This window comes from Xenopus laevis, chromosome 9_10S (assembly GCF_017654675.1).
Source record: "Xenopus laevis strain J_2021 chromosome 9_10S, Xenopus_laevis_v10.1, whole genome shotgun sequence".
Classification (NCBI taxonomy): Eukaryota; Metazoa; Chordata; class Amphibia; order Anura; family Pipidae; genus Xenopus; species Xenopus laevis.
The window spans coordinates 36,081,259-36,106,204 of record NC_054388.1 but is presented as its reverse complement, the minus strand read 5'-3'; the positions used below and the strand labels follow the sequence as shown (position 1 = coordinate 36,106,204).

The 24,946-nt window shown below is 42.4% G+C and overlaps 1 protein-coding gene across 1 annotated transcript in view; it reads left to right on the top strand.

Moving 5' to 3' along the window:
• Positions 1–24,946, top strand: part of raly.S (RALY heterogeneous nuclear ribonucleoprotein S homeolog) — a 74,483-nt gene that overhangs the window by 4,484 nt on the left and 45,053 nt on the right. The gene's annotated exons all lie outside the window — the stretch shown is intronic.

The window sequence follows — 24,946 nt, the reverse complement described above, 5'->3', positions numbered from 1 at the left end:
TTTTCTAAACACAGGGGCTTGCTCGCTATGGGTGGGATACTACAAACTGGCACCAACAGAACAAAATTTAAAGGGGAACTATTGCAAAAATGAAAATTGAATACAAGCTTCAGCACACTGAAAGAAGAAGTTTTCTAAATATAATCAATTAAAGCAGTTAAAGGGGAACTATTGCGAAAATGAAAAATGAATATTAGCTTTGTCATATTAAAATAATGACACTTTGTAAATGCAATCAATTAAATATTCTGTATTGTTTCTGAAATTATCAAATTTATCTTCACTATCCCTCTCTCAGCATCTGTTTCTCTTCATTTTCTCTTCATGCAGGAGTTGGCTGTCAGATATAGTGATGGGCGAATCTGTGCCGTTTCGCTTCGCTGAATAATGTGAATTTCCGGTTTTGCGAATTTATTCGCTGGCGGCGAATCGCGGGAATTCGCCACGAATTCGCGCCTGGCGGATAAATTCGCCCATCACTAGTCAGATATTCACTGACAGTTAGATCCAATATATCTTATAAGGGGGCTCATTTGTTCCTAGAAGATGTATTAGAGCTCAATCTTTTAAAATGACCAGGAATCATGTCTCTCTACATGCAGAATTTGTGCAAAAGGCAGTTATTTTGTTAGATTTTGTTTATACTGCAATCAGTTATTTGAGTGAGCTCTAATACATCTGCTAGGAAAGGAACCCCCCCTATAAGATAAATTGGATCTAACTGTCAATGACATCCAACTGCTACATGAAGAGAGAATGAAGAGAAACAGATGCTGAGAGAAGGATAGTGAAGATAAACTTGATTATTTCAGAAACAATACAGAATATTTAATTGATTGTATTTACAATGTTTCTTATTTCAATATGATTAAGCTAATATAAATTTTTCATTTTCACGATAGTTCCCCTTACTTGCTTTAAATCTACTTTGTGGACTGCAGTCAGGCAATATTATCATATACTTTACATGAGTGCCTGGTCATTTGGGTTTGTTTGAGATATATACATATTTCATGCCATGTAAAAAAAATGCTCCACATCTGTACAGTTCTGTATTCTAGTCAATGGAAGCTGAAAGAAGCTGTCACTGGATATGCCTTTAACACATGTTTCCTTTAAAAAAACACACACACAATGATGTGACTGCACTCGGCCTATGGACTTAGCTTGCTGGACTAACCATATAGAAATAGTGTATATAAGTAGACTGGGTCCTGCATTTGGACTGAGAGCCCATGCCAGTCTGGGGAACTTGAAGGCTTGCCCAGTCAGAGGCTTGTCCTGTATAAGAGGTCTGGTACATAATAAACATAGTAAATTAATACAACCTCTGTGCCTAATAAATGAGGGTATTACAAGAAGTTTTTGGTAAGCCATACAATTAAAGGATCCACTGACAGAGAAACAATATACTACTATAACACTTAATTTACTAAATGCTGAGCAAGAAAGTGCGAAGTGCAAGAAAAAGATGTAAACAACATGTTTTTAAACTTTCGCTTTAGTTTCATGACTTGAAGGTCCATGTGGTCTAAATAGCGCAGAGACCTGAATGTTTCATTCTAAGACTTAAAGGGATTCTGTCATGATTTGTATGGTGTTGTTTTTATTTCTAAATTACACTGTTTACACTGCAAATAATTCACTCTACCATATAAAATTGAATTCCTAATCCAACTAGTGTATTTTTTTTAGTTGTAATATTGGTGTGTAGGTGCCATCTCAGGTCATTTTGCCTGGTCATGTGCTTTCAGAAAGAGCCAGTGCTGCACTATGGAACTGCTTTCTGACAGACTGTTGTTTGTCCAACTCAATGTAACTGAAGGAGTCGTAGTGGGAAATGGATTTTTACTATTGAGTGTTCTTATATATACCAGGGAGCTGTTATCTGTTTACCTTCCCATTGTTCTGCTGATGGGCTGGGGAGGAAGGGAGGAGGGTGATATCACTCCAATTTGCAATGCAGCTAGGGTTGTCATCTGACCGGTATTTTACTGGCCTGGCCGGTAAAAATGATGGCTGATCCCAATGTTATTAATAGGGAAAAAAGATAAATATATAGGAAGGCCAGGAATTTTTTACCAGAAAAGGTGGCAACCCTAAGTGCAGCGGTAAAGAGTGACTGAAGTTTGATAAACTTACACAAGTCACATGACTGGGGGCACCTGGGAAACTGACAATATGTCTAGTCCCATGTCAGATTTTAAAACTAAATGTATAAAAAATGTTTGCTCTTTTGAAAAGCATATGTAATGTTCTGCTGCCCTGGTAAAACTGGTCTGTTGATTTCAGAAAGACTACTATAGGTCATAAAAAGAAGATGCTGTGTAGCCATGGGGGCAACAATTCAAGGTGGAAAAACGAGAAAAGTCACAGGTTACACAGCCGATAACAGAAAAGTATACAATGGGATTCTTCAGAACGTATCTGTTATCTACTGTGTATCCTGTGCTTGAATGGCTGCCCCCATGGCTACACAGCAGCTTGTTTATATAAACTATAGTAGTACTTATCTGTTATCTACAGTGTATCCTGTGCTAGAATGGCTGCCCCCATGGCTACACAGCAGCTTGTTTATATAAACTATAATAGTACTTATCTGTTATCTACAGTGTATCCTGTGCTAGAATGGCTGCCCCCATGGCTACACAGCAGCTTGTTTATATAAACTATAGTTGTGTTTCTGAAGCAAGCACAACAATTTTACCAGTGAGAGGCAACACTACATTATTTTGTCAGTCCTTTGTTGGTGTTACTGTTTGTTTAACACCTTCCATTTGCGCCTTTTAGTGCTCCAGAATTTGTGTCCGGGGTCAAAGTAAATGGCCCCTTATGTGTAACATTAGCCTCAGTAATTTAACTAAAGAATATAATTACCAGGAAAGATGTAAAGGGAATTAAAGAAAACAAATTGTCTGTTGTGGGATGAAATTCCTTATTCCTCTGCCTGTTTGGGCTGGGATTCCTAAATGGAATTGCTGTTATTTGTCTTTCAGTAATTGTGGATCCATACTGGGCCTGAATAAATCATCTCAGATGGAATCCCTATTGATCAGCAGTTTCTATGTGAGTGCCAGAAGCTGCATGATCGATAAAACTGTCTAGAGGGTTAGATGGCAATTGGCTTCTCTACAGGATCTCTAGAGTGCTACAGCACCCGTAAACAAGTCCAATAACAGGCCATCTCACTTCTGGCATTCCTTGTCTGTTGTTGCCAATTTCTTCCACTGGATAAGAATTTCTTTCGTTTGAATCTTTTTCGTTACCGGCTCTATGGTTGACAGTGTCTTTCTCATTCTCGATGATATAGTCTAATCATGGAACTATGTATGCTAGGGTAGCAGTGTCTGTCTCATCTTCCCCAGTGGAAAAGAATAAGCCTGGGTGTTTCATAGCAGTCTTCTGGTATTTTTTTATGTCTTGAACCTTGAATTCTAGTCTTCATAGTTTGGGAGTTTTCCAACAATTTTGGCTATTTTTGAACCTACACTTTAGGAGCCTAAACCTATGGGATGGGATCTGTTATCTTGAAACCCGTTATCCATAAATCCATGGTCATCTCCCATAAAGTCCAGTATAATAATATATTTGATTTTTTTTTTAAATCATTTCGGTTTTATCTGTAAGAATAAAACAGTCGCTTGTACTTGATCCTAACAAAGATATAATTAATGCTTATTGGTGGCGAAACAATCTTATTGGGTTTTTTTTTTTTTGAAAGGTATTTATTTATTCACATTCAAAACATAACACACAACATTAAAGTATATGTCAGGTAACATAGGCAGTGATCATAATACTTCGAGGTCTCGCAGGACCCCTACAGTGCATCGTAGCAAAGAGTACTCCATACATGTATCAGTTTAACTCAGCATGATACAGGCATACATGGAAACAACAAAATCCTCAATCGACCTCACATAGCCCGAGCACACCACCCCCCAAGCGAAACATTATAATAGAGCAGACCGAACTCAAAAAGCAGAAGGCATCCCTAAGGAGTTGCATCACAAGACCACTTCATCATGAGCCTCTAGCCACGGTCCCCAAATCTTATCAAATTTCTGTGGGCAGTGCCTAGCTAAGTACGTTAGCTTGATAACTGGAAGGCGATCATTGACCAGTTTCTGCCATTGCTTGACTGTCGGGGGCAGGGGGCTCATCCATTTAATGGCTATCAGCTTTTTGGCATAGAAAAGTAGAGTGCGCAGCAGGCATCTGGTTTTGATGAGGGGCGCTAGGGCCTCCCCTACCCCTAAGAGACAAACCTCTGGTGCAAGCACCCCAGGAAGCAGGACCACATCAGAGAGGTGAGAAACCACCCTAGCCCAGTAACTGTTGATCAGAGGGCAAGACCATAATAAGTGAAAGAAATCCGCGTCCGGTCGCCCACATTTGGGACAGTCAGCATCAGAGTTCCTACCCATGATCTTAAGCCTAAGTGGCGTAATATAGGTGCAGTGCATTATCCTAAATTGTACCATTTTATCTTTAGTGGAAATCAGAAAGCTGTATATCTCACTAGTTGCCTCCTCCCACACATCATCCTCCAGATCGGGAATAAGCGTGCCCCACTTCGTTCTGGCTTTAGCAAAGGGGCTACCCGTGGAAGTTATTAAAATGCGATACAGGCTAGATACTAGTTTCTGGGGGTTCGGATCCCACAATCTGTCTTCATGTGGCATAGTGGCCGTGGGAATAATTAGAGAGCCAAACTGCGCAGTGACAGCATGACGGAGCTGAAAGTACCTATGCCAGTCAATGCGTTGACACCCCAAGGCAGTGGTGAGTTGGGTCTGGGTCAGGAGGGTACCATCTGCTAGTAAGGCAGATAGATGCTTCACTCCCAGCTTGGGCCAATAGGCAAAGTCTTGAAGTAGTCGCAGGTGCGGGAAATTAGAGTTCCTCCATAACGGAGCGCGCGGGGAGGGCAAAGGGGTTGGCCACGCCAGCATTCTATTGGCAAGCGCCCAAGCCCTTTGTGGGCAGTTCAGTGTGGGTGGGAGCTCTGGTGTGTCCTTGACTCTCCTATATGGAGCATTACGAATAGCCTCAAACGAACCTGCCAGAGTGGCATGCAATGCGGTCAATGGGTTCTCAGGATCAGGGTTGAACCAATTGTGGATAAAAGACAGTTGGCTTGCGAGGTAATAGAGTCTAAGGTGGGGGAGGGCCAATCCTCCTTTATCTATTGGGGCCAGAAGAGTCAGCTTATTAACCCTGGGAGGTTTATGTGCCCAGACAAAAGAGAAAAGAACGGTGTCAATTCGCTGAAAAATCTGTTGGGGGATCCATACCGGTGCATTGTGTAGGAAATAAAGGAATTTCGGCAAATAAATCATTTTGAAAAGATTCACCCTACCCCACACCGTCAATGGGAGATTTATCCATTGAGCGGCTACACCTTTGAATTTGGTTAGCACCGGGTCAATATTCTTGGCCACATAGTCTAGAGCATTATGAGAAACCTGAACACCCAAATACCGGAACTGGGACACCCAACACAGTCCCTGTATGTCACCCTCCCTCTGATCATCTTCTAGAGTAAAGAGAACAGATTTGCTCTTATTTATGATTAGGCCACTATAAATACCAAATCGATCCGCCAAGTCAAGAGCGTGCCTAAGAGAGTCCTGCGGGTCGGCCAGGAATAGGAGGAGATCGTCCGCATACAATGCGATTTTTTCTTCCACTCTCCCACACTGAAGGCCCACGATCCTCTCAGATTGCCGAATCATTAAAGCATAGGGTTCTATTGCCAAGGCGAATAATAGAGGGGAAAGTGGGCAACCCTGTCTAGTCCCTCGGAACAAGGAGAATTTCCTGGAAAGAGTGTCATTGACCCGGACCTGCGCGACTGGAGCCCGATAGAGTAACTGGAGCCATCCTATAAAATTCTGTCCTATACCAAATCTCTCCAATACCTTCCAGAGATATGGCCACTCAACTGAGTCAAATGCTTTAGTGGCATCAAGTGCAGCCACAAGTCTAGAGCCCTGAGTTGTATGTGAAGTTTGTAGGTGGGAGAATAGCCTGCGTAGATTCATAGAGGTGCTCTTATTGGGCATAAAACCGGTTTGATCCGGGTGCACAATCGAGGATATCACTTTATTGAGGCGCCTGGTCAGTATTTTAGCAAGTACTTTGACATCGGTATTTATTAGAGAAATAGGACGGTACGAGTCACACAGGTCCGGGTCTTTCCCCTCCTTTAATATAAGAACAATTAAAGCTGAGTAAAAGGAGTGGGGGAGAGAACCTATGTCGGGCGCTCCGAGAAGCGTGGTATGTAGGTGGGGGGCGAGTTGGTCTCTGAGTAGCCGGTACCAAGCGACGGGCAGACCATCTAAGCCTGGGGTTTTCCCAGAGGGGAGACTACCAATGGCTTCTGTAACCTCCTCAAGGGTAATCGGGCCATCTAAATAAAGGGCCTCCTCCCTGGTAAGTCTTGGAAAGGGAATATGTTGCAGGAATTGTTCCAAGTCAAGATCTGAGTATTGCACCTGCGAGGAGTAAAGTTGTTCAAAGTAATCAGAGAAGGTGTTGGCTATGTCAGTCGGGTCTGTTACATATGTACCCGCCGGGGTCTTAATTCTGGATACCAACGTAGTCGACTGGGCTGTTTTAGCTAGATAAGCTAGGGTTCTACCATTCCTATCCCCCTGGTCAAATATTCTTTGTGCTGCATAGAGCAATTTTTTCCTGGTCATAGCTACCTCTGCGCTGCCATCAGCGAACGATGAGTAGCATCATCATTTAACTCACAGTAAGCTTTCTCAGCCGCTTGGACCATGCCCTCAGCCTCGACCATAGTCTGTTTGGCTAGGGTGCGAACTTTGGAGATGGCCGAAATAAGCGTGCCTCTGGCAGAGGCCTTAGACGCCTCCCAGACTATGTTCGAGTTGCTGGTGCCTGCGTTAACATCCCAATAGAGACCATATTCCAAACTGCATGTTTCTGCCACTTCTGCGTTATCGAGCCACATAGGAGAAAGTCTCCAAGTGGAATGTCTTAGCTTGGGGGTGAAGTGAAGCTCTAACAGGAGGGGGGCGTGATCAGAAAGGCCTCTGGGCAGAAAATCAATGCTGCGGATCCCTTGCATGAAATCCGGGGAGGCAATAGCCATATCAATCCGGGATAGGGAGTGAGCCCCCGCTGAATGACAGGAGAACTGTCTATCATGGGGATGAGCGTGCCTCCACGCGTCCACCAGCCCTAAGGCTTCTATCCATTGTTTCAGGGGCCCAGTTCTTTGAGTCGTGAAAGGAAATCTATCCAGTTGCGGGTCTAACACTGTATTGAAATCCCCAATGAAGCAGATCGGGCAAGGAAGGTACGCGGAGGCCTTAGCGAATACCAGGTCAAGCAATTCTTTATCAAAGGGGGGCGGGACATATAGATTGACTATTATCATATCCTGGTTATCTATCCTACAATGAAGGACTATATATCGCCCGTAATGGTCAGTGGATAAATCAAGGTGTTCGAAGCGTAAACTCTTACGGACTAGAATGGACACACCCCTTGAGTGGGTAGAATAAGAGGAGTGATATGTGTGCCCAACCCATCTTTTCCTGAGGGACAGGAGCTTTTGGCCAACTAGATGGGTCTCCTGCAAGAGGAGAAGATCCGGTTTGTATCTGTTGATATAATCAAAGACTAAAGCCCGTTTGAATTTAGAGTTCAAGCCACGAACATTCCATGAAAGTAGCTTCACATTACCCCCCTCCATTTTGTGTGATGGCAAATAATGCAGCAATGAGGAAGTAGTGGCCCTCCGGCCCATGCGTGCCATGTTACTATGAAGCTCCTCTCAGTTACCTGCCCATGTACCTTAAATGACAATACCATGTTACAAACCCAACAAAACCCCGATTCAGTTGTTACCCCATCCCACCCTGCACATCTAGACAACATAGATGGCCTAAACCCAGAACAAGTATAACAGGAGAAATGACAAGGTTAAGCGACGAGTACACTCACAGTCCACGTGCAAAACCTCTGAACCCGCACCTCAATAGGCAGAGTAACCATTGAAACAAATTGTAACTCTAAACAGTAGGCAATGCATGCATTAAACTGTGGCAGAAAAAAATAAGGGTGCTAGCCATAGAGAGAGGGCCATAAAAGTCAAAGTCTCAACCTCCAGTCAGTACTGCAGCACACTGGCCCCCATCGTTAGTAACCGATCCCTGAGCAATAGCTGCGACCATGGTCCGCCCTGAAGTGAAGGCCAAATCCGCCGTAGAGCGCTCCCATACCCATGACAGATGCAGTAGAGGTACAGCCAGAGTAGAGGAGCGTCCACCCCCTGCCAGGGAGAGGGTCAGACACTGAAGTAAATACTTTGCGGGGTCAACACTTACAAGAGGTGCAAGCGCCCGGGCAGCATACCCGTGTGGCAGAAAGGGACCAAAAAAGAAAAAGGGGGTGGGGCGGGTGTAGAATCCAGGACCCCGCATCAAAGGTGCAGCACAAGAGCACTAGTGCCGTCCCAACATCCTCCAGGCCTTACAGATGTAGTCAAATGGCGCCGCTCTGGGAGGATAGTGGCCCAGTACAGACATCCACATGAGAGTCCAGATAAACAAAATAGGCCATCATGTAGGCACAGACGAGGGCCAGGGCAAAGTGTAGAAACAAGCCAAGCAGTAATAAGAACAAAAGTTCCAAACAGAGAAGGCACAGCATATGCGACACAATGGCCATAATACTCACGAACAGGTCGGGAGACTATTCTTGGCGGCGCGGGCTGTTGTGCGGGCCCACCTGCCGCCCACGTGTGTTAATCCAGTGGTCCGCATCCTGAGGCGATTGAAAGAAGTGGGTCGCACCGCCATCTACCACCCTCAGCTTCGCAGGGTAGAGCATCGAGTAGAGCATGCCCGCATCCCTAAGCCGCTTTTTGATGCCTTGATAGGATGCCCTCAGCTTCTGCACTGCTGGCGAGTAGTCGGGGTATAGAGAAATGGAGCACCCTTCCCAAGAGATCGGGCCTTTCTTCCGCGCCATGGTGAGGGCAGCGTCCCTATCGCGGTAATTGAGAAACCGCATGATGAAAGGCCGGGGGTTCGAGCCGGGCGGCAAGGGCCGCGTTGGTATACGATGGGCGCGCTCAATCACCAGAAAAGCTGAGAATGCCTCCGCTCCCAACACATCCTTCAGCCAGCGTTCCGCGAAGGCCTCCGGAGAGGCACCCTCGGCCCTTTCAGGAAGCCCCAAGATTCTCACATTATTTCGGCGGTGGCGATTCTCCAAATCCTCCGCCCGATTGTTTAGTGCCTGCACCTGGCGTTTTAGCGAGGCTAACTCATCTGGCATCGGGCGGATCGTGTCCTCTATATCAGACACCCTGCGCTCCGCCTCTGTGGTACGCTCCCGCAGGGTCTGGAGATCCTGCCGGAGCAAGGACAAATCCACCTTAATAGTTTCCAGTTGCGCGGTAGTGGAGGCATGCGTACCTTTAATGGCCGCCAAGATTTCTGCGTTAGACGGCTCAGGAGCAGAGGCCGACGGTGCCTCGTGGTCCAACACAGGAGATGGCGGCTCCTCTTCCGGGGCCTGGTCCGGGCCTTGGGATGGCTGCAAATAGCGATCTAGCCGGTTTTCGGACCTGGATCTGTTCCCATATTTCCCCATTTGGCTGCCAGTAGTTATCGGTACCGTGTGTCGGTATCAGTTAGTGAGGTTATCTGCTATGAATGTCAGAATGTTAAGCTGAGGTGCGGAGCTCATGAAGAACACGTCCGCTCAAGTTGCCATCTTGCATCTTATTGGGTTTAATGCATGTTTAAATTATTTCGGTAGAACTTAGGTATGGAGATCCAAATTACAGAAAGATCCTTTATCCAGAAACCTCAGGTCCAGAGCATTATGGATAACAAATTCCATACCTGTAATTATAGCACCCAAATTTTTTAGAGACATTAGGACATTGATGGATGCTGGAAGTTATATTTGTATCCACCATAAGATAAGTTTGAACCTACATTTACTTAACATGTTTTTATGTATGCTTTGTACACTATTTTTTGTCTATTCCACTGCAGACACAGAAACGCATAACGGCCTCGTAATGGCTGTCTCCATGAATGACAGAGTAATTAATGGCCTCTCATATTGCTGTCTTGTCGCTATCATTTAAAACTCACTGGAACATTATATGGCTGCTTCTGGCTTTATCGAAACAGCCATAAAATGACTGTGCCTCTCTGATTGGCCCCACTCTCTCTCTACGCCTGTCCTCTGCCTGCTGCCCTCTGGGCTTTTTCCAAACGATCAGTCAGAGGCGCATGTGACGTTGATTAGATACATATTAGTGTTCAGGAGCCATTTTGACAAGGAATGCATTGCTGAAGGTTGAAGGTTACCTGACCTTGAGCCATTTGCTCTGATCCGTCTCAGTGGAAGAGTTATTAACCTCTGATCCAATTTCAGAGAGACTAAACTCATCAGTACTCTATTAAGGAGGAAAAACAACTTACCACATCAATATAACACCTCCTTTGCTGCTCCCATATTGATTTCTTTGCCTAACAGCAAAAATATTGCTATTGTGGCCCCTTCCCACAACATTCAGTTCTGGTTTGCCATAGATTGTTCTATGGGCTCCAGTTGACAGGGTTGATAGCTCAATGCCCCTTTGATGCTTCAATGCCATGGAGACTGGTCAGTGTCACAGATGGGGCCACTATCAGAGTTCTTTCTGGGGCCCCATTGAGCAGCAGTTCCACCTATCAGATATTGGAAGGAAGATGCAGGCTGTATTAGAAATAAAGGGGCTCTGCCACCATGAAGTACAGTCAAGAAAATTAGATAAATCACATTTCAACACAGTTATGTGATGCCTAGGTATTGCTTGCATACATATTATTTCTACAATATTTCTTCTGTAACATATTAATAACTTCCCTAGTAACATGCTACAATATAGTCCCAGCCCAGTAACCAACAGCAACCCTTCAGCTATTTGCGTTCAGTAATTAATATATCCATGCCCTGTCTCCGAGCAGACCCAATCACAGGTCTAATGAGTCGTGGGTCATTTGAAAGTAGGCAGGGTTGTGGAGTAACAGGGGCAAGGCTGCACATAAAGAGGATCACGGTATGACTGGAAATTGCCTGACTGAGTGCATTAAACTGGTCACATAATCCACAACATATTTCTACTAATCTGGGGGAGAGCCTGTCCAATGCCCTATACTTAATGTGGTGGTACACCACCATCAGCAGCTTGTTGGAATATGTGTGGCCCTCAAGAGGGATGCCCACCAATATAAGTAGGCCACGTGCTACTTACTCAATAGATCATCAAAACACTGAAGTATGACCTTGCTTTTGGCCTCAAGCCAACAATTGATGATGCAAAGTAAGTTCCCATTTGGGTTATTATACGTGTCCTTTTCTCCTTGCTGCTTAGCCCAACTGTCTTTTATGGACACAAGACATCAAAGACATGTGGAACATTGCCATTAGTAGAGTAATGAAAAAAATACTCTTTGGTCCTGGACCTGGTGTTGAGATGATGATTGCGTCCTATGATGACTGCATCACCAAACTAATGAGGTCCTTGTCTACGCAGATTTTTACATTATTTTTAAACCCATACACAGATCAGTAAGCTTAGTCTGGTGGGACAAGACAGCAGTTTAATCAGACCATGTAAGGCCAGATTTAGTCTTGCAGGCTTTGTTGCATTCATATTATTTGACAGTTCCAGCTGAGCTATTGCACTGCAGGATGAACAGCTGGTTCCACCTCCTGAAAATGGTGTCTTGAATAATATTGCCTACAAAATATATTTTTCAGAATAAACTTCCTCATTGTATATACAGAATACAAGGACTAATTACTTTTCCTTGAGCCTAAGTTGGTTATTTGATTATCTGATCAATTTCATCAAATGCCTGCCACATAAACCAGCATCTTTACAATACTGAACGTGTAGGTCAATAACAAGCTACAGAACAGAAATGGTGCTTTGTCTTTATATTCCAGCAGACAATACAATGGGTTCAAATAACCAGGGCTTAAAACGGCAACTAAAACTTAAACATTTATCTATTTCTTTGGTATTATGCAAGCAGATAATTACTGTATTTGTTGGCTTATTTGATATTTGGTATATCTTTATATCCCAGATAGACACTCACTTTGTAGCTAGCCAACCAATTGGCCATGTTAATTTCCAGGAAAATGCATTAGGTCAGCAGCTCCAATGTTTAGACTATTACGAAAACAAATTAAGAATGGAAAATAGCAAATCCAATGAGAATGAGCCCAGGAGAAGCGAGCAGCGCCGGCAGAGCTTCAGACACAGTGTTCTGTATAACATCTCTCCAGTTGCCTGGGGCTTTTCAATATGATAAATCCTGGCTCAGTGGCTCTGAAGTTCTCTCTCTCTCTCTCTCTCTCTCTCTCTCTCTCTCTCTCTCTCTCTCTCTCTCTCTCTCTCTCTCTCTCCCTCCCTCTCTCTGCGAATGATTTAAGAATTTAAACGTTCTGTCCCACTTAACTGCCAAAAAAAGCATCGATTTTTTTTTCCAACCGCCCACATCTCTGCCAGGAGAAATGCGATGGCTTTGAAGAAGATGCACTCAAAGCTTCAGAAATTACTTGATCTCAAACATCAGGTTGGAATTTCCATGAACCAACCTGACCTCAATGTGATCCAGCTTTGCTTAAGAGCAAATGCTCTGAAAGAAAGAAATTAATTCTCTTTAAATGCTAATAATACTTCTGATTAAACAAAAATCCATGAAATAAAGCTAAGCTTTCTGCTTAACACTGAACTCCCATAGAGTAATGGGGTTTTCACCTACCAGCTCCATGATGTAGCAGTAGCATCCGCCTGTCAGGTCACACAGGAGGAGGATTTGTATGTGTATTTTCACTCTGAAAGCCACCCTATGTGTGCACTGACAGGCAGATGCTGCTGGATTGGAGTGGATAGGTGTGCCTTTTGTACTAGTGTGTCTAGGGACTTAAAGAGCTGCTTTACCTTCATTTTTGTTTTGGTATAATGGATATGTTTAGAGGTGGATATATACACTTTTACCTATAGTTTTATAAATGAAGCCATTTTAGCCCTGCCTTTCAGATGTCTGGCCAGAAATAGGGGTAGGCGCCTTGGGAGTAAGGTTGGGCTGTGAACCAGTGTGCATATTGGGTAGGTGTGCAAGTAGGGCGTCGGCCATGTAGTATTGCCTTGGGTGCATATTCTGCTTGGCATGTCTGTGCACTTAAAATAAGTCAAGAAGGAAGTTGACCTAATACTAGGCTAGGTGGTCTAACCAGCTAAACAGGGCCATAAATAGATCTCACCATAAAGGGAACAGGTCTCTTGGTTATATCATATGCTTCCGAGGAACCATAAAATGACATCAGCAAAGATATTCCTCTATACTAAGCACAAGCCAGGAACAGACTCTTACAGAGGTTGTAAACCCAAAACTGAATGCATCTACTCCTGCGCTCCCCTGTGACTGAATGCATAAAAACGGAGCGCAGCTTCAAACGCTCATCTGTAAGAGTCTTAACAAAGAATATTACATTGCGACAGGCTTGGAGATACAGTGGGTGGAACGCACCTCCAAGGAGCAGAAAGTCTGATTTCCTAGATGCACCTGAAATCCCAGCTTGAAGGTCAATTAAGGTCACATTTAGGGTTAACAGTTATTTGCTAGTCTACCATAGGTTACAAAATAAAAGCAAAGATCTCACAGCTTGTTGTGGGTAACTGTCGTTAATAAATGAACCCAGCTGAGTTGCAAACTAACAAAAAAGAGAAGGACACAGTGCCCTTAACTCTCCACCCCCTCAATGCCTAATTGGGAGTCATAGATGTTAGGATTTTTAAAATATCTTTTCATTATCGTAAGACCAAGCTTATCTTGAAACGATGGTTTAAATGTACTAATCAACTAAAAAAAATACCAATTGATTTTCTGACCAATGTCAGATGACATACATGATCGTTCTATGCCCTAACCTCACTATAATTTGACAGATTCGCCTGATCACACTAAAATAGGTCGTTAAGGAAAGCTTTAGAGCTTTAGACCTTCCAAATTGGCATAATTTGGGAATATGTAGCAAACATGAATTTCATGCTTTTCCTATTAATTTGCATGCAGATGGGACAGTGGCTGTAACCTTTTAGCCAGGGCTGCAGATTTATTGTTTGTTGTTGGCAGTGAATGGGTTAAAGACAACCCACACGATTCATTAATTAATGAATTCTGGCTTCTTGTGAAAAACACTGGAACGGATAAAATAATAAAATTTGCTGGCAATTAACTGTAGCATTGTGGCTACCCAGCAGTTTGATCCATTGCATAGTTTTGATGGCAGGTCAGAAAGGATACGGAATAATCAATGGCTGCTCCATTTGTTTCCAGGGCACATCACTTGGTCAGCTTCCCTTAGCGCCAACGGGTAGATGTGCCGTCTACACAGAGAGACTTATCAAAGGAACTGCTTGGTCCTGCTCGCCTCCGATAAGGCTCTTTCAAGTCCAGTTATAGGAACGGTACAGAGAGAATATGAACTTGGCGACCGCCTTCAGTGCATGCGTTGGGCTCATTTAGTGTGAATGTGGCTTCAAAGCCACATCTTTTGAAAGTAAAATGAGGGTTGAAAATGCAACAAAGTAGATTTTGATTAACTGAGACTTTTTTCCTACATCTCAAAAAAAAACTCCTTTGCCTTTGGCTTCCACTAAGCTGGGAAGAAATTGGTTTTGTTCTTCTCCCCCCCCCCCACAACAGCTTCTGAGCTCCAGCTTTGTTTTGCATGCTCTGACATTGATAAGTGTTGTAATTACAATTCTAGTAACCCTTAACAACCAATCAGCCACAAGACATATATTGGTTTGCTACTTGAAAGCCAATAAGTGATTGGATGCTATGGGTCAAACTTTGTAGCTGTTATACTGAACCTGAATATCTGTAACAAGCGCAAGAATTTAAGTTCTTCCACTGTTATCTGATATCAGACTTAGAAAACTGCCTGTTTTTTTATAATTGCAAGGGAACTAAATAAACTAAAGACACAATAAAGTAATTTATCATAGGTTTAATGAAGCCCATTAACGCCACTTTGATATTTTACATTTCCAAGGCAACAGAAACGTTTTCAGCAGTTATTTGCTTTTTAGCCTTCACCTTGTGCTCCACTGAATGTGTACTTCTCTTTATGGAGTTTCCATTATTAGTTCAAAAGAAGCCTTTTTTTTTTTTAATTGTCCTCTTATTTGTGTGATGTTTAACTTTTTATTGCTGTACTAACAAATCCGAACATTTTGTTTCCTGGTGCAACCAACAAAAGCAATCGTATGGTTTATTGGTTACAGTCTAGTAGGAAACTGTCTGGTTGAAGAAAACTTATCTGTGGCATGAGAGATTTATTTTCATAATAACATGAACATAATGGGGTCAGTTGGCTGCACCAGGAAAATGCCACTGTCGGGAAGAATACCAGCACAACTTGCGAAGGCTCATTCATGTACACAAGTTTGCTAAGTGCAATTTTGGACATGAATCAGCATCTTTTTTACCGACAATATAGCAGTTTTCCCAGGACTGGAAATAGGAGTGGGCAGCTAATGCACCAAGGCATCAAGTTGTACTCTACCTGCATTCGGCACTAACATGTGCCAAAATGTGTAAGAGCCCTTAACACTCATTTGAAATCTACGTACCACCAATATGGATAATAGATTTCCACATACAAATATAGTGTATACATACATCCAGACTCTTGACAAGGATGAGAGCAGGGACCAGAATTGTATTTCCTTCCTCAGTGTAATCAAAATCAGTACAGACAAGGGACACGTTTACCCAAATAACGTTAAATGTCACAATCTGCTCTGAAATGTCATCATTAAGAATATGATAACTGCCGTATTGTCATTAGTGCCCCTTTCACATTAATTGGGCTTTGATGGATTCTGCTAAAAAAGCGAAAAATAATGGAGAAATGTCCCCTGGGGATTTGATGTGATTGCTGAGAGCTGGAATTGACTCCGGGACGGATTGTCTCTTAATCTCCCCTTGCACGGCTGTCCCAATAAATAAAAGCACTGATCTTTTTTTGCAGCTGGAGACCTCACAGAGGATTAATCCAGTGTTGATTATAGGGTGATAATTGCATTATAGAGACACAATCAAAACCCTCTTATACTGGGAGGGAGAGAGTAAAACGCATATATGTAATAACCATTATTTATATATATACATATTTCTCTTTCATTTCTTTCTCTTAGACTGGAATGTATGAGATTATAATGACCCCACTGAACAATTCTTTGTATATACTTGTATTTATGAATTTGGGTGGGTGCCACCATAATACTTTAATGAGATAGTTCAGTATTAGGGTATAGCCTATTGCTGGACCCCCAACCTTTTTTTTACCCGTGAGCCACATTCAAATGTAAATAAAAGTTTTATAGCAATACAAGCATACAAGAAAATCCTAGGGTTCATAATAAGGGCTGTGATTGGCTATTTGATAGCCTCAGTGTGAACGGGCAGCCTAAAGGAGACTCTGTTTGGTTTTATGCAACCAAAACTTCCCTCTAAGCCAGAAATCCAAAAATAAGCACCGGCTTTGAGGCAACATGTTGCTTTTGAGCCACTGGTTGGGGATCACTCGCCTTTTGTGTACCCAGAACATTCCTTCTCGGTAGGGTAGGCTGAAGCCTAAAGCAAGTAGCAATGGGAGTGGGTGAGCAAGTGAGGAGACTAGGGTGGTAAGTGATGAAGTCTGTGTTATGTGACCAGAAGGGGAAACTGTTATGGTGAGAAATTCGACTTCTGTTGAGCCGTGGGTGCCAGTACCTCTTAGCCTGGCTCTGATTTTATGTATATTTGTATATATAGTATTGTATATGGGTGAGAGCTACTATATGGTTTCCTTTATACAGTACAGAGTGAGGGTATGGCTTATTGTGTACACCAAACATTCCTTTTCTTTAAATTTGTTTCTACATAGGACTGTGAGTTGAAATATTGCTTGCCTTCGATAGGGCAGTATACATGTATTATTTATAGTGCCCCCCCCCCAGAATATCTGAGATGTGCCCAGCAGCAAGTAATTAGCAGTGTGACTGCAGAATGGGTGAGCTGTAGTTGGAAGACTCTGTTAGCAGTAGTACCTCCCGGAATCTAATCCTGTTAAAACTCCAGGAGGAGAATCCCAGCCAGGAATGATGTGGACGCCATGTTTCAGAGAGATCCGCCAATTTCCGAGCGACTGATCACAATCTGCGCGGATACAAGTAATTACAGCAATGTAATTACTCTGCTGCGCAGCTAACGAGCACACTGGAACTAATTGCTGTGCAGCAATGGTAATTGGAATTGTGCAGCTAATTAGATTCACCTCGCTCATTCAAAACAAGCCCCTTTGATGCTAAAGTGTTGGGGTAGGGTGGTGGGGGGGTGCTGGCTATTCTGGACGCCAAACAGCTTTCTCAGCTACAAGTATTTGTAAATTGCTACTTCTTATAGAGTTGCAGAATAAGACAGTCTTTTGTTAATGACTATTCATTCTCCTGTGGCACTTATGGTGTTGTTGGACTGAACTTGGACTGAAGAGCTCCAGGTTGGACAGGAATGATATCACATGTAACTGCCGCCATAAAGTTCTGCTGCAGTCATCTTGCCTATTGCTGCTCTGCAGGGCCCAGAGCAGTCACCCTAATGCTGTGAGTCCACAATTCAACGGAATGGCGTCTAAGTGGTGCAACACTGGGGTCGATAACAGAATGCAATGGAAGCCCTATATTTAATGCCAACTCAAGGCAAATGTTACATACAGGGCACCCAAATGCCCAATCCCTTCTGTGCAACATGCATAATTATGTGCAATTATTCCTTTAATTTTTGCTTCAACATCCAACAAATTAACCTTGTGGTGTCTTTCTTATTTCAGTGTACTTTAATATTAAAGGGCTCAAGTCATGTAAATTTATAATTTAAACATAAACTGAAAAAATGTCCCTCACCCTGAATATATGGGTGCATTCCTTTTGCAACTGGTAAACAATGTACTCTGTGTCCTACTAAACATTTAAATGTGGAGATCATACCTATAAGACTTGCTTCCCATTGACATTGTGAGTTACCCTGAACCAGCGGCATAAATACTGGGGGTGAAGGGAGTAGGCCCCACCATAGTTATTGAGCACAGTACAAGAAGATCCAATGATGAGATCATGTGTACTGGTCCCAGAGCAGGTAGCTACAGTATGTCACTGTTCTGTGTGTGTTCTGGCTATAACTATAGATCATGGGCATGTAGCAGTTGCCATAAAAGAAGCAGCAGCTTGGTGTGGAATTGGCCTTAGCTAGTGGTGAGCATACTTGCAATACTGGATAGGAACATCTAAATTGTCAGTGCAGAGTATTCTTTTTAATGAATGACTTGCTAGTTCCTTCCCAGATCACAAGACTGCTTTGTGTTTATATTGAACAACCTCCATCTGCCGTTGACCTAAAAACCCAAGAAACCATCCCTCCCATAGCATTTGACCGGGGACCATGCACAGTAAGCTGGCCACTCCTGGAGGTGGCATAGCCTTCCGCCCCCCAATGGTTATTTCCTATGTTTGATTAGCTTCCAACTAGCAGTTAGGCAGGTTATATATAGACATAAAAGGTTGAACTTGATGGTCTTTTTTCACCCTAACTTACTATGTTATTAAATTATTAAAGGGATACTGTCATGGGAAAAAAATCTTTTTTCAAAATGAATCAGGTAATAGTGCTGCTCCAGCAGAATTCTACACTGAAATCCATTTCTCAAAAGAGAAAACAGATTTTTTTATATTCAATTTTGAAATCTGACATGGGGCTAGACATTTTGTCAATTTCCCAGCTGCCCCCAGTCATGTGACTTGTGCTTTGATAAACTTCAATCACTCTTTACTGCTGTACTGCAAGTTAAGAGTGATATCACCCCCCTCCCCGTTTCCCCCCAGCAGCCAAACAAAAGAACAATGGGAGGGTAACCAGATAGCAGCTCCCTAACACAAGATAACAGCTGCCTGGCTAAGAACAGCACTCAATAGTAAAAACCCATGTCCCACTGAGACTCCTTCAGTTACATTGAGAAGGAAAAACAGCAGCCTGCCAGAAAGCATTTCTCTCCTAAAGTGCAGGCATGAGTCACATGACTGGGGGCAGCTGGGAAATTGACAAAATGTCTAGCCCCATGTCAGATTTCAAAATTGAATATAAAAAATCTGTTTGCTCTTTTGGGAAATGGATTTCAGTGCAGAATTCTGCTGGAGTAGCACTATTAACTGATGCGTTTTGAAAAAAACATGTTTTCCGATGACAGGATCCCTTTAAGGTTTGGATCAACATTTTAGGAGACCTTTAAAGGGGTTGTTCACCTTCCAAACACTTTTTTTTCAATTCCATTGTATTTAGATTGTTCCCCAGAAATAAAGACTTTTTTTCAAATACTTTCCATTATTTATTTTTTGAGTTTTTTCCAAAATCTAAGTGTAAAGTTGAATGTTTGTGTCTGTGGTGTTTGAGTCTGGCAGCTCAGTAATTCAGGCGCAGACTCTGAACTGTTACAATTTTGCAACATTGAGTTGATCCATTTCTCAGCAGCATCTCTGGAGTATTAGCAACAATTGTATCAAGTCCAACAGCGGCCTGTAATGAAACTCAGAGATTCTGCTCAGCAGGGACAAAGATAAGAAATGTATCAACTTAATGTATCAATTTAGAACAGTTTACAGGGTCGGTGACCCCCCTCCCAGAGCTGCTTCAGAAGGAGAGAAATGACAATTTACACTTCAATATTAGAAAAACCGTCACACATAGAAAATAGAAAGTCTTTGGAAAAAGTCGTTATTTCTGGTGATCTATCTGAAACCAACTAGTTGTTTGAAGGTGAACAACCCCTTTAATATTACTGCATCTTGGGACTTTAGTAATACAGTATCTTTCTATTGATTCCTCTTAATACATTGGGGACCCCTTCTGAGTAGGTTAATGGGGGCTCTGTGGCTAGGGTTGCCATATTTTCTGGAAAAAAATACCGGCCTTCTTATATATTTATCTTTTTTACCTCATTGGGATTAAACATTATTTTTACCGGTCAGGCCGGTAAAATACCGGCCAGGTGGCAATCCTGTCTGTGGCTCTGGTTCCACGTTGCAGGAACGGAATTATTTAAACTATTCACTTCTTTCTACTTTAAAGATATGTTTTTGTCATCATTTGGACTGGGCAGTCTGACTCAAAGTACAAAGGAAGCAGATCCACTGAGGGCTCAGTAACAACCTAAAGGCTGTATTTAGGTCCGATGCTACTCTACGCTCACTAATTGAAGTATGATCAGGTAGTGAGTTGGAGGGTGGACTTTTTAAAACAATTCTGCACAAGTTATAGATTAACAGAATATGAAAGACGCACTTCCTTAACGCTAGGTGTCAAGATATCCATATTGGTGGTCCACAACTTTAAGAAACATGGGTATTGAAGTGTAGATCACCTTGTGCTATATATACACTGTACCAGGTCCAATTACCCATAGCAGATGCTTACTTTCCAAAGGTGACTAGGAGATGCTACCTGTTCTGCACATCAGGATCGGCTAAGACTGTATCTTGCCTCTCTTTTGTCACACATGGGGCAGGGGGTGATTTACATGGTGCAGCAGACTCAGACTGTTACTGAACAACACAATGTTCCAAAATGTTTCCTTGTAAAACAGAATGACAAAAATCTGCTTTTGAATCAATGGATCTGTAGCACCGCAGTGATTTGCCCATTAACTTTAATTTGCCTCAAACTCTCTCTCCTCACTTTGATTTGCCAGTGTTTATTAAAGGGAAAGTTTATTGAGTTGTTAATTGTGTTATATGTCATAGCAGCCTGATTTGTTTCATTTTTAGCATTCTGTAATTGACTCCTTCTAAAATGCATATACAGTGCCTTGCAAAAGTCTTCACTTCCCTTGGCATTTTTCATGTTTTGTTGCCTCACAACCTGGAATTAAAATGGATTGTTTGAGAGTTGCACCATTTCATTTACAGACCATGCCTATAACTTTGACGATGTTTTTTTAATTATTATTGTGGATAAAGTCAGCACTTTGTAGAGCCAACTCTTGCAACAATTACAGCTGCATGTCGCTTTGGATAAGACTCTATGAGCTTGGCACATCTTGCCACTGGGATTTTTGCCTGACCACTTCCATAAAGTCCAGCTCTATTGAGTGTACAATTTATTGTGGTCCTATGGACAAATACTCCAGTCTCTGTTATGGAACGCTGTAACTCCTTTAGGGTTACGTTTGGCCTCTGTGCTGCCTCTCTGATTAATGGCCTCCTTGCCCAGTCTTTGAGTTTTGGTGGGGGGCCCTATCTTTGCAGATTTGTTGTAATACCATTGTTGTGGTGCCATGTCAGAAAAGGTGTGTTTATACTGACAGATCATGTAGATTGCACACAGGTGGACTTCTTTTCACTAATTATGTGACTTTTGAAGGTAATTGGTTGCACCAGGATTTTTAGGGGCTTTATGGCAAAGGGGGTGAATACATATGCACATGCCAATTTTTAGTTTTTTATTACTTTTAAATTATTTTTTATATATATTCTTCTCATTTCCCTTCACCAACTTAGACTATTTTGTGCAGATCCAACACATAAAATAAGATTAAGAAACATTTAAATTACAGGTTGGAATCAGTGGCATAACTATATGTTACTGGGCCCCACAGCAAATTAATTTTAGGGCCCCCAACATATCCAGAGGTTTTACTGTTTTACCAATATTTATTGAAATTGTATTTGAACTAGAGCCTCATGGGGCCCCTATACCTCCTGGCCCCCCCTGCAGCTGCAGGGTCTGCTTCCTCTATAGTTACGCCCCTGGTTGGAATGTAACAAAATAGGTAAAAAGCCAAGGGGGGTGAATACTTTTGCAAGGCAGTGTAAATAAAACAGCAGAGTGAAATTTGGGGGTGAGACTTTATTTTCTGCATGGGGTACCCCTATCAAAGGGGGCCCAGCATGAAGGCCAATTACTATGAGATTTGGTGTGCATGTTTATTTGTGCCCTGGGTACCCCTGGAACTATAGCAGGGTTGGTGAAAGGGGTGTACCATCATTGGTGAACCCATACCCGGACAGTCATGATTTTAATGGCTCAGCCCACAGTCCCAGATTGTTACTGAAATATCCCGACTTTCTCCTGCACTGAACAGCAAGAAAGAGATACAACGTTTCTAAAACTTAATTGGCTTTTGGCAGAGAGCCCAGAATAAGTGGCACTTGGATACTTTTGTAACAATTTAAGATAAACCAATAAGTAATTGTAACAATTTAAGACAAGCAGGCCTCTTGGGGAAACTGTGCCCTGCAGCTTAAAGGACAATTCACCTTCATTAGCAAAACTTTAAAAACCACAGAAATGTGTTCAAACTTTCATAACCTGCAAAATTTTGTGGCAAAATTGTGTTGCCACAAAAATGGGAGTGGTCAAAAAATTCTGCCTAGCTCTTTATATTTCCAAAATGTTGGGAGGTATGTAAACCATGTGACACACTACCCAGTAATAAAGATAGTTAGAATCTCAGCCACAAAGCAGGGCAGGACTGCTGCTTACAGATGGGATGGGACCCATGACTGTTGCATACCACAACTCTCATGATATTAGATGGGACTGCCCTAAATTCCAGAAGCCAAATGAGCCATTTGAGGATAGAGTGTGGTTTCTGAAATAATGGAGATTATCATGGGGTGCCTTTCACCTTTTCAGTCACTCAGAAAAACAAGGGAAGAATGGTAGATATATGTACACGAGCTGAGGTGACTGCACCCTGCACTAAAAACTGCTTGTGTACAACAGCTGATACCAAGTACAAATGTTAATATAATGTTCTCTCCTTCACTCTGTCCCATTCTGACTGCATACTCCCCTCTGCCAACCATGCTGAGCAACATTCACTCTGTATTTATATCTCTTGCCTGCAATGTACTAACTAAATATTGCCTTAAAGGAACTGGATAAATAGATAGGGTGTGCAAAATAAAAAATGTTTCTAATATAGTTAGTTAGCCAAATATGTAATGTATAAAGGCTGGAGTGACTGGATGTCTAACATAATAGAACAGAATACAACTTCCTGCTTTTCAGCTCTCTAACTCTGAGTTAGTCAGGGTTAAGGGGAGCCACATGGGACATAACTGTTCAGTGAGTTTGCAATTGATACTCAGCATTCAACTCAGATTCAAAAGCAACAATTATGGCCCATATGGTCCCCCCTCAAGTCACTGATTAGTTACTTCATGGTCACCAGGGTAACCAGTCAGTGGAAACCAAGAGAGCTGAAAAGCAGGAAGTTGAGCTCTGTTCTGTTATATTAGACATCCAGTCACTCCAGCCTTTATACATTACATTTTTGCCTAACTAATTATATCAGAAACATTTTTTATTTTATCTATTTATCCAGTTTTTATTTTTACACTGAACAATTCCTTTAAGCAGAACATGACCCAGATGCACTTTCACACAACACACGCACACACTGAGGAAAATTGTATCCTTTCACCGAGTCACCATGATACTCTAACAACAGCTGCTTATAGAATGCAGAGCTTAAAGGAGAATTCAACCTGTGGGCAAAAAACCCTGTACCCCCCACCCCACGTAGACCGCCCTCCCTCCTCCCCCCAGGCTAACTACCCCCCTGGAGAATTGCCCCATACTCCATAATTACCCCTCGTCGCAGATTCTTCCAGCGAAGTTCCATGCACCCATCTTCTGCGTCTGTAAGCTGACTGGGAGATCAGTATTTCTGCGCATGCGCAGTTGGAGCAGTTTGCCAGTTTGTGACAACTGCGCATGCGCGGAATTACACGGAAATTGCCGATCTCTCAGTCAGCTTACCGAGGACGTGGAAGATGGATGCATGGAACTTCGCTGGAAGAATCTGGAGAAACGAGGAGTAAGTATGGAGTATGGGGCATTTCCCCGTGGGGGGGGTAGTTAGCCTGGGGGGGAGGGAGGGGGGTCTACGTGGGGTGGGGAGGTACGGGTTTTTTTGTCCACAGGTTGAAGCCTGAGTATTCTCTGGTCCCATGTTTAAGGTCTCAGTCCCTCCTAGGCCCAAAGTGTACTAATGGCAGTGACATGTTTAAAGGGGAACTATCGCGAAAATGAAAATTTAAAATAAGCTTCATCATACTGAAATAAGAAACTTTTCTAAATACAACCATCATCATTTCTGAAATAATCAAGCTTATCTTCACTATTCCTCTCTCAAGATCTGTTTCTCTTTATTCTGTATTCTTGCAGGAGTTGGATGTCGCATATTCATTGACAGTTGAATCCAATATATTTTATAGGGAGGCTTCCTTTCCTAGCAGATGAATAAGAGCTCATTCAAAAAACCGATTCCAGTACAAACAAAATCGAACAAAATAACTGCCTTTTGCACAAATCCTGCATGTAGAGAGACATGATATCTGGTGTTTTTTAATGGGGTGAGCAAAAGGAGCCCCCCCTATAAGATATATTGGATCTAACTGTTAATGATTATCTGACATCCAACTCCTGCATGAAGAGAGAATGAAGAGAAACAGATGCTGAGAGAGATAATGAAGATAAACTTGATCATTTCAGAAACAGTACAGAATCTTTGATTATATTTAGAAAACATCTTATTACAGTATGCTGAAGCTTATATTACATTTTCATTTTTGAGATAGTTCCCCTTTAAGGGTTCAGTCTCTCCTAGGCCCAAAGTGTACTAATGGCAGTGACATGTTTAAGGGCTCAGTCTCATAATGTATGCTCAGTTGTACACATATATAGCTAAAACCCTTGTTTTCCTCTTATTGTACCTATAAAATATTTAGCTAATGGCTTACTTTTAGTCGCACAGGGAAAACATAGAGTAATGTGGCACC